Raw genomic sequence first — 10822 nt, forward strand, 5'->3', positions numbered from 1 at the left:
TAAGTGTCAATGTCACCCCGATGACACTGTGATAGCCCTTGAATCTTTAATACATAGATGAGGAAACTGAGGTGATTTGATCAAGGTCACATGAGTAGAGACAGCAACAAGGGTTGAAATTCAAGCAGCTGACCCAGAGCCTCTCTCATCTCTACTGGTCTGTAGAACATTCCAGCCCCATTCACCTCATCCAAGAACCCTCAACTGTCAAGTCGAAATCAGCCCATGGTAGGAGCGGGGGTTGGCTATAGGACTCTAGGCCACTTCAATTCAAATTAGAGAAGCTGTACATTTCTAATCATGGATACTGCTGCCTCTCATCCTACCTTAGAGCCTGTGCTGTCCCCTTGTATGTTCAAGGACATACACTGGCTCCCTAACACATCCAGAATGAGGCTGGGCCTACAACACCATTGGAACTGAATGCTAGTGGGACTGATCTGGTAAGGGTGAGGACAGATGTGGCCTAAGCTGTCACTGCCTGCCTGATGTACAACAGGGACCATCTCATGTGATCCTGTGTGTTTGAGTGTGTATATGTGTGTGTGTCTGTGTATGTGTGTGTGTCTGTGTGTGTGTGTTCTTGTGTGTGTGTCTGTCTCTGTGTGTGTGTGTTTGTGTGTCTCTGTGTATGTGTCTGTGTGTGTGTCTGTGTGTCTGTATCTGTGTGTGTGTCTGTGTGTGTGTGTGTGTCTGTGTGTCTGTGTGTCTGTGTGTGTGTTTGTGTGTGTAACACTAGAAATGTCTTCAGGTGTCATTCCTCAAGAGCTGTCCCCCTTGCTTTTGAGACTGGGTTTCTCACTGGTACCTGGGGCTCACTGGTTAAGCCAGGCTCGCTGGTCAGTGAGTCCCAGGGATCCTCCTGTCTCCAACTCCCTAGCCCTGGGATTACAAATGCCTGCTGCCCCAATGAGCTATTTTTATATATGTTCTTGGGGTTGAACTCTGGGCCTCATGCTTACATGGTGAGCACTACGCTTGCCGAGATACCCTCCTGGTTCAGCTTTTGATCAGAATAAAGAGCTGATAGTTCCTATGTGTGGACCGAGTGTCTGATGGCTCTCAGGGATTATCTCACGGAGTCCAAACCACCTAAGCAAAGGGCATTGCGACCTTGGACTGCAGATGCTCAACTCCTAAGCCACTCCTAATTCCTTGGTTGCCTGTGTCCTAGGACAGTGTAGCACTCTGCAGTCTCTCCAAGGGTTATGCTGTTCTGCCTTCTCCCCCTCTTTAGCCTCTGTCTTACTCCCGTGTCTGCCTCTACCTAACACTACCTGGCACATAGAAATGTTTGTTAAATGACTGGAAGAACTTCACAGGAGATCCCACGTTGTTCAGAAGTCACTGCTGCTGCTGTCGTGGCAGGAAAGAGACAAGCTATGTGAAACACAACAAAGCCAGCAGAGAAGCCACTGAGGGCTTGACAACAGCCAGGTGCTGGAGGAGGAGAAGGGGGGCGGATGGGAAGGGACAGCATGTGAGAATAGCAGGTAACTCACTGACTTATTGCCAGCCTAAGAGGTGGGGGTAGAGCTGCTGTGTCAGGGTCAGGCCAGGAGGCTTGTGCAAGCCACAGCCCTGGGTTGTCCTTAGAAGGTTCTAGAGACAACGAAGGCGTGGGCACTAAGGACTTGTTTCCTTGTTTACTCACATTCTGAGTTGCAGTCATCCTCCTTTCTGGCCTTCCTGGTGTTGGTGACAAGACTCTAAGGCAAAGCCTCGCTGAAGAATGTGGGCTCATCCCGAGCTGTGCAGAGCCCCTTGGAGGTGGCCTGATGCAGAGGGATACCTGCTCATGTCATCTCATCCTGCCCCTTCTTTGTAGTGGGGTAGAAATGCAGTTCTCAGACACCTTCCCCTGCTCCTGTCTCAGCTCTTATGAAGTCCATTTCGCCCGCTCAATGGCTACCAGAGACGTCAGGAAGCCTCTGCCAAGCAAAGGGAGTGGAATTGAACTCCTGACTTGGCAGAGTGATTTTGCTTCTCTTCCCTTCTCACAGGCAGGGGAGGGGGCCGCAAAATTTATAAAGTAAAAGGCTCTCTGCTGACCTGCCCTTTGTAGCTAACTGTTGGTGCTGCCTTCTAGGCCAGACGGGACCGTCTAAGATCCGAATGCACTTTTAAAATCTCCTGCCTGGACAGAAGAAGCAGGTCTGTTGATTTTGATTCTGCATCTTTGGTCACTGAATCGCTGAATCGCCGTCCCTGGGACACCATCTTACTGTGTGTGACTCCATTCCGGGAGTAGTAGACAGAGGCTCCTTGAGGATTGGCTTTATCAGTCGGTCGGTGGTAGTGTATCTTGCAAAGCTAGACTTGGATCTCAGTGCTGAGGAATAAGGAAGGCTCTTGCCCCCAAGCCACCCTGAATATAGGAAGAGACCAGTGATGCTTTCTCTTAGCTAATCTTTCAAATTTTCCTCCTCCCCAGCCCCTGAGTCTTTGAAAGGGCTTTTCCAGGTTCCCCAGGAGACGGTCTCCAGCATGACTGCTCATGAGAGAATACGGGTTAAGTGTTGAATTGGTTAATTCCAATATGGCACCATTAAGGGAAGTAATTTCTTTCTCATGGAACCAAATTGGATTAATTATGCTCACGGGGAGTGTGCTTAACAAAGGGCAGGACTCAAAGGTGCTGGGGTGGGTCACACACAATTTGGTTCTTTGTTTTGCCGCTGAACAAAGCGTTTGCCATTTACACCCTGAATGAAGTGGGCCGGGTTTGAACATTCTCAAGGCCGTTAGTGCTGGAGATGAAATTTTTTTTAACATTTGTTTCCCCTAGATAATACATAGTACACAACAGATGATCACAGGCAATATTAAAGCACACCCAGAAGAGCTGGGGAGATGAGATAAGTGTTGGCCAAGTAAGCACGAGGGTTTAAGTTCAGCCACCAGAACCTCTATGAAACCTACGGTGGAAGCACGCTCCTATAACCTTCGTACCAAGGAGGCAGAGACAGGAGGATCCATGGGGCTTGCTGGCCAGACAGTCTAAGTGAGTTGGTGAACCCCAGGTTCAGCTTAGAAACACTGATGGTTAGTTTAGTTGCCAGCATGACTCATCTATCATCACCAGGAGGAGAGTTTCAGTGCGGGGCTGCCTGAATGGAGTTGACCTGGGAGTTATTTGTGTGGGATTGTGTTGACTGCCTGGATTGATGTGGGAAGACCCAGCCTGAAAGTGGGTGGCATTGGCATTCCCTGGCTTTGGACCCAGACTGTGTAAGAGTGGAGAAGGCTGTCTGAGTGCTAAGTACGCATGCGCTTGCTTTCTGTCTGCTCTTGACTGTGGATGTGACGTGACTGACAAATTAAGTGCCCGCTTCCCTGACTTCCCAGAAATGATGCACTGTACCCTGGAGTTGTGAGCTAAAATACAGCTGCCCTACCCTTCCCCTCCCTGTTGGTTTTTACAGGGTGCTTTTCTTTTTAAATTACAGCAACAGACCTGAAACTTTGACAGACCCTGTTTCAAAATATTAGGTAGAGAGAAACTGAGGAAGAAGACATCTAACATTCATCCCTGGCCTATTTATTCGTAGACAGAAACACATCACAAAATACAGACACATGCACATATATACATACATCCCAACATAGACACACATATGACACAAACACATACATACAAAAAACCCACAGACGCACACTGCACACACATACGCACACACCACACACACATACACACACACACACACACACACACACACACACACACACACACACACACACACACACACCTCTCTCACAGGTGAGGGCAGATGGCTCATACCTGCATTTAGCACCAGATCAGAATGCATATCGAGGTCAGTCCATGGGTGAAATGTTGGCCTTGCCCTTGGAGTCCAGGGAGGAGACAGGATCATAGGCCTTTCTTCACTCAGATATCATGGAGGTCATCATCCGTGAAGGTGACTGGACTCTCAGAGCAAATGGGTGGCACTTATGGGCAGGTGAGAGCAAGGGGGAGGGGCCCTGAGCTCCCAGCCCAGAAGAATGGCAGAGCAAGACCCTTATTAGATGTGTTTCCAGGTGAGAGAAGCCAAGGACCCAGCAGCTTCCTGTCTGGTGTCCCCTTTTCCTACAAGCCAGCTTCTCCTTATTCGGCAGTGACACCAGGGGTCAGAATCACCCTGTCCACTCTGATCGTAACAGCCCATAACCTGATGGAAGGGGCTGACGGTCATAAGACAACTGGGCTGCAAGGAGGTGGGACAGGCTGTGGCTTCAGGGTGAGACTGTGTCCCGGTTGGGGTCTACAGACCATTTGAAGATGTACCGTCTCCTTCAGGGCAAAGGAGTATGGTCTTCATAATGCAGGAAATCACAAGGGGCTCCCAGATAGAAGAATGCTTCTCTGCTCCTTGGGTGGCCCCAGTAGAAAGTGATGCCCTCTCCACCCAAGTGAGGATGTTCCCAATCGAGGAAAGAAACCTCTTCCTGTTCCTTGGGGACCCTCTAAGCCACTCGTTACCACGGTTAGAGGTCCTGTCATTGTGTCTCTCTATTCTCGCACATCTTTGGGGGACAAAACCAACCTCCATTGTGTTTTCTAATGGATAGCATAAAAATCATTTCCTGGGAGCATCTCTCAGCAGGTTCAGCTTTGGGAATCTGAGGTCAAGACTCCAAGAGTCTGGGAAAGGCTTGCTAGAAGGATTGTTTTGTGGGTCGGAAAGCATGAAGAGAAGTTTCCTAGGCACACCAGAGACGCCTGGAACATCCCTGGCAGAGTTCACAGTGGACACAGAAGAGAGTAGGCACACAGGTGGAATTGTGAGAGGGGCTGGGAGCAGAAGCAGCTGAGATAGAGACAGGGTTGTGTGTTAATTGGCGTGGCCCAGAAGCGAGCTGAGGGAGGGCTTTGGCAGTTCAGGGAGGCTAAGGCTTGCATCAGGAGAAACAGACCTCGCTCCGGAGGTCACAGCATGCAGGTGCTGATGGCTTTAATTCAGGCAGCGGATGAGGGGCACCTCTTCATGTTCTGCCCACATTCATTATTGTGCTGATATTCCACACACAGACAAGTGTTCGTTCTTGTTTGTTGTTTGTTGTTTGTTTTTTTTTTGTTTTGTTTTTTTGTTTTTTTTTTTTTTTTGTTTTTTTTTTTTTTTTTTTTTTGCTTTCTTCATGCTACATCTGCATGCTGGACTCTTTTAGAGAAAATTAGATGTGTTGTAGAAAACGCAGTAAAAGAGATGTTTGAATGATCCAGGCCCCCATCCTTCAGAGGTAAGTTGTGGTTGTCTTGTGGAGTCCACTTTCACCACACATCTAGATTCTAAACAACATATAAGATTGGAAACTATGGGTAATTTTTTAAAGCCTGTTTTTTTTTTTCCTATCAAGACTATCAGAAACCTTTCGTCACACCCCTCAATCCTTTCCTGTGGTCCTACTTTGAATGACTATGCGGTAGGCCTTTGCTAAAACACAGGAGGGCATGTGTTTGTCCGGGTGGCTATTATTAGACCTTCAGCTCACAGGAACCGCCTGTCATCTCTCCTCCTGCCTCTCCTGTGTCATCCAAGCTCATCCAAATCCATCCGCTGCTGGTGCCCAGACCACAGAGAAGTCACCACACTGCCGCTTGTCCCAAGCTATTTTGGGGTTCTGTTCTACCTTAACTCTGTTCTTTGGCCAGTGAGGGGCTAGAGGCAAAATTCGTAGTTTCTGAGACCTGTGATGCAGATCCTAGATGCTGAAGCACTGGTCGCAGCTTGACTGGAGATGAGAAAAAGCCATCGATGTATGAACGCTCCTTCCAAGCACAGTAAGAAAGTAAGTCATCAGCTTGCCGGGGTAAAAGTGGCTTGGTGGCAACCGGGCCTGAGACAAGCCACTGTCATTGTGGATAAATGAGGACTAGTGAAGTTGCTCCCATCTCCCATCTGGGTACTGAGTTGCTGTTCCCTTGTGCCTGGGCCCTGAGGCCTTGGTGAATGGGTCACTGTTACACTGGCAGTCAGTTTGTGCACTGTTCTCCACAGAGCTCATATCCTTGGAGCTGGGGAAGACAATGTGTGTCCGGTGTGTACACTCTGAAGTTCTGGGGGCAGGAAACTCACTGCTTAATGGGTGACTTTGAAGTCCAGCATTTATATGACTCGCAGGGAGAAGCCTTCAAAGGGGAGCCTACAAGAAGAATGTAGGACAAGGATGCTCATCTGTTCTTTCATGCATGTGTCTGTTTATCTATATATACATCCACCCTACAGCTCATATTTCCACCCATCTATTGATCAATCCTTCATCTACCTGTCTACCAACCCATCCTTTTGTCTACCTACGCATTCACCCACCCATCTTTCTAACGTCTATCATCTACTCATCCACCTTCCCAGTCATCTACCTATGCAGCCACTTATTCATCTACTTCATCCAGTTATCTACCTAGTCATCTATCCACCTACTTATCCATCTCTGTACCCATCTGACCTCTACTCATTTATCCACCTCTCCACTTATCAGTCCATTCATCTATCTAGTCACCCTCCATTTCATCCATCTATCATCCTTCTTTCCATCTACCTACATTCTCATCATCCATCCACCCATCTACCCATCAATCCACTCCTCTATTTATCTATTTATGCATCCACCCACCTACCCACCAATTCATCCACCTACTCACCCACTTTCCCATCATTTATCCATCATCCATCCATCATTTCACTCATCCATCCACCTACTTATCAATTCATTCACCCACCTATTTATCCACCCAACTTCCCTCCAACTATCTACCTGTCTACCCAACAATCCAGTTATCCATTCATCTACCTACTTATCCATCCATCCACCCATGCAACCATGCAACCATGCATCCATGCATCCATGCATCCATCCATCCATCCATCCATCCATCCATCCATCCATATGCACAGACATATATACTTGTCCACCTAGCCATCTTGGTACTGATGCATTCATTTGATAAGATGTATTTAGCAGTTACTATATACAGTCTATTTTAGGCATTTAGGACACTCAGTGAATAACAGTGATGACAAATCTTTGATCATGAAACTTACCTCTAGCAAGGAGAGACAGGCGACACACTGTGAGCACAGTGAATAAGTTACATAGTGTTCAGAAGGTACCAAGGGGCGAGGGAAAAAGCAGAGGAGAGGATGGAAGGCTGGAGGTTAGAGTAGAGGGAACGAGACGGTTAACTTCTGTATTTCCATGACTGGGTTTTGAGTCACTATGGCAACACACTCTGGGTGTTATATTATGAAGATGTTTGCATGTTTAATTGAAGTGGAAAGAGTCATCCTGATTGGGGCAGCCCCGTGAGTGAAGGGGCTTCTTGATGAATAAGAAAGAGAGAAGCCATCTGAAAGTCAGCGCTCATCTCTCCGTTTCCTGACTGCATGTGACCAGCTGCCTCATGTGTCTGCAGTCTTCCTCTCTCCCATTTCTTCAAACCGAAGCAAATCAAACTCAGTGTGACCAGAAACTTAACACGAGGTGGCTGTGTTTTAGGCAGATGGGTAAAGCCAAACACCATAGAGAAGTGAATTCATGAATTTTGGGGTGAGGGAGATGGAGTGGCCATGTGTATATTTGTGGAGAGAGAATGTCAGGTGAATACTCTCAGTGAGAACATCTGACTATTTACGGAAGAGTACTTGAGCCAGGTGACCTATGGGAACTACGAAGACACTGAGGTACAAGGACAAGACTCAGGTCATTCCACACTCTCAAAATACCTTTTTGGAACTGGGTCATGAAAATGGTATGCTGAGTGCTGAGTGCCCATCCTAGACACCAGCACCGTCATCGGTTGGCTCCACCAAAGAGTTAGGAGGGTGGTTCAGCTGCGGGAGGGACCAGGAATCTACAGTAGGAAGCAATCCCTGTTAAAGTGGAGCTGTTAATGTCACAAGCAGACTTGCATTCAAATCTCCTTCACTTACTTAATGAAATGCTCAGTATCTCAAAACCTTGGCTTTTCTGTCTGTAGAAGTGAGGATGAGAAGCCACTTGAGAATAGCGTGTTTGTTTGCAGGAAGGGAGCTCCCCTATTGTCAGACAGGATGGAGAGCTTCAGGGTGGGGGACTAGACCATTTGGGTTTTCCTTTCTTATTTATGTCTGTTTGCTGATTTTACTCGAATGACTAGAGTACAGAAAAGACAACACCAGCTCATCCAAGGATTGGGAGGGGGCTAGCAAGGTGCCAAGTGTCACTCTTACAGATAAAGCTCTGGGTTAAGTTCAGAGCTGGCCCTGATAGCTAGCAATGCAAGATGGCCACCTCACCTAATAATGGCCTTTGAGTGACAACAGAACTCTCTTTGCTGAAAGTCTCCCAGGGACTCGAATGGTGACTTCCATCCTCACGTCTTGAAGTCAAAACTATTATTTACACAGCACGGCCCAGCGCTAGTTGCCACATATCCATTTTGCTAATTGATTAATGTTAACTTACACACGTTTTCTTAATCGATACAAACGGCCTCGTGTTATTGTATCCTTGGAGATTCAGAACAAACCCTCACACCAGTGCATTCAGCAGGCTGGGCGACCTTTCCAGCCCTCTTCTCCACAGGGGATTGGAGTGCAGAAAACCATGGATTATCTAGATTTTTTTTTCTACATTGCGGCGCACGCCTGTTTCCAATCAATTGGGATAGACAAGCTTGTACTGCAAATTTATTTCAAGATCAAATTTCTGCCAGTCATGCTGATGGTGTGGAACACCTTTAGGCTGGGGATTTTTTTTTTTATGTAAACATTTTGCGAGTCTTACCTGTTGGCTGGACCTGGAAGAGTAAGTAGGGTGGGAGAGGAAGACGTAAGAGAGAGAAGGGAAGGGTAAAGGGAGATGGGAAGGGGGAGGAGAGGAGGAAGAGGAAGGGATGGGTGGGAGAAACAGACAGATGCTTTTCCTTTTCTGCTTGTGATGTTTCTAACTGGAGGTTTTGTTTTGTTTTGTTTTTTTGGTTCTTTTTTTCGGAGCTAGGGACTGAACCCAGGGCCTTGCGCTTCCTAGGCAAGCGCTCTACCACTGAGCTAAATCCCCAACCCCACTAGAGGTTTTTTTACTTAGATGATTAAAGGCTATAAACTCAAACTTGAATCATTTCTACTAAATGAGTGTGCCCCCCGCCCACCCCATATTACTTGTATCTGACCTTTTCAATTTGGAGATAGCTGAGTTGAGGAAAGAGAGGGCAGGGTGGAGAAGGTAGAAGGCGAGCCAGCCAGGGAGTCTTCCAGCCCAATTCTGGGTGCTGACCGAGGGGCTCCTTCCTGCAGATTTGAATGAGCTTAAAAGCCTGGGCCAGTTTCTTCAGAAAGCCTTGCCGTTCTTGCTCGGTTTAAATAACGCATTCGTCCAACATGTAAGGGAGTTCACGCCAGTGAAAATCAAAATGCATCTTTAAAGTATAGGGAAAGATCTAGAGAGAGATGGCCCAGGGGTAAAGGTGCCTGTTACTAAGACCAATGACTTGACTTGCAGCCTTAGGTCCCACACGGTGGGAGAATCATTACCCTAAAGTTGTCCTCTGATCTCTACATGCCCACTGTGGCGGGTGTAAACACACACACACACACACACACACACGCGCGCGCGCGCGCGCGCGCGCGCGCGCGCACACACATGCATACACACATGATTAATTAGTATAATGAAAATAAAGTGCAGAGAAAAGCTAATACGTTTTTGAGATGGTTTTTAATTTTCCGTGAAGTCATACACTTCTAGGTTTTGAACATTTGGCAGCTGGGGTAAAACTTCTGTCGGCAGCCAGAGGTTGTCCCCTCTGTGCACCTCTCCTGCTCCCCCAAATCTATTGTCTTTGAGTTCTTCCTGCTGCTCCTTCCAGAAAGACCCACTTAGGTGACACCCAATACTCTCATCTTACAGGTAGGCAATTACCTCTGACTCTCATGCTCTACTCTCCCTTCACCCTGTGCTCTCCATGCTCTAATTCTGCCTTTTTCTGGAATTATTGTTATTTGAATTGTTATTACGGCTAGGCAAATATTGTTTATTGCTGATCCAGGGAGTATGAAATGATTATGCGGCTAAGATTACATTTTCTTTCTGTTCAACTTGCTAATAATAAAAGAGAACTTCATGTTCTCGTTCCCTGTTCTTTTTTTTTCTCCCTACATCTTTCTCTTAGTCTTTCCGTATTCCCCAAAGCTTTCTAGAATTTTCCACTCAGCCACACCTGTCAGATAATCTACCTGGCCCACTTCTTTCTCCTCCTCTGCTCTGCTTCCCACAGCCCTCTCTCTGCCCTGGTCTGGTCTGGTTGCTTTCTAAGTGCTAAATGGAAATCAACTGGGGGTTCCCCTCCATTGTTCTGGAATTCCCAGGTGCTTGCTGGCCTGGTTTCTTTGACTGGGGCTTTCATTTTCTTTAGTCTGTTGCCTCAGCTGCCCCATCCCAGCTTTTTCTTGAAGTGACCTACAAAAAGGACCTTCGGGTATGACTGTCAAAAGAGCAGCGTTATTGATAACTGGACCAGGAGACATATTCAACAGCTTCTGTGTATCCATGGGAAGACACTGGCCTAGGAGGAAGAGAAACTCACCAGAGTACCTCCTGAGGGTAAACTGCTATGAGACCGTAAAGGCAAACACTCAGAACTCAAACTGTCGAGTTCAAGTCCAAGCACTGTCACTGGACGCAAAGCCACGAGAGAATTGTCACCTGTACATCTTTCTGAGTGGATTTGTTCTTAATTTTGAGCTCTAGTAATGTTCATTCTGGCTCCAACTGAGATCAATGTTTTTACAATAATTTTTTACTTGTTAAGAGACTATGTCATATGAAAGATAATTCTTCGAGA

This window comes from Rattus norvegicus, assembly GCF_036323735.1.
Source record: "Rattus norvegicus strain BN/NHsdMcwi chromosome Y unlocalized genomic scaffold, GRCr8 chrY_unlocalized_6, whole genome shotgun sequence".
Lineage (NCBI taxonomy): Eukaryota > Metazoa > Chordata > Mammalia > Rodentia > Muridae > Rattus > Rattus norvegicus.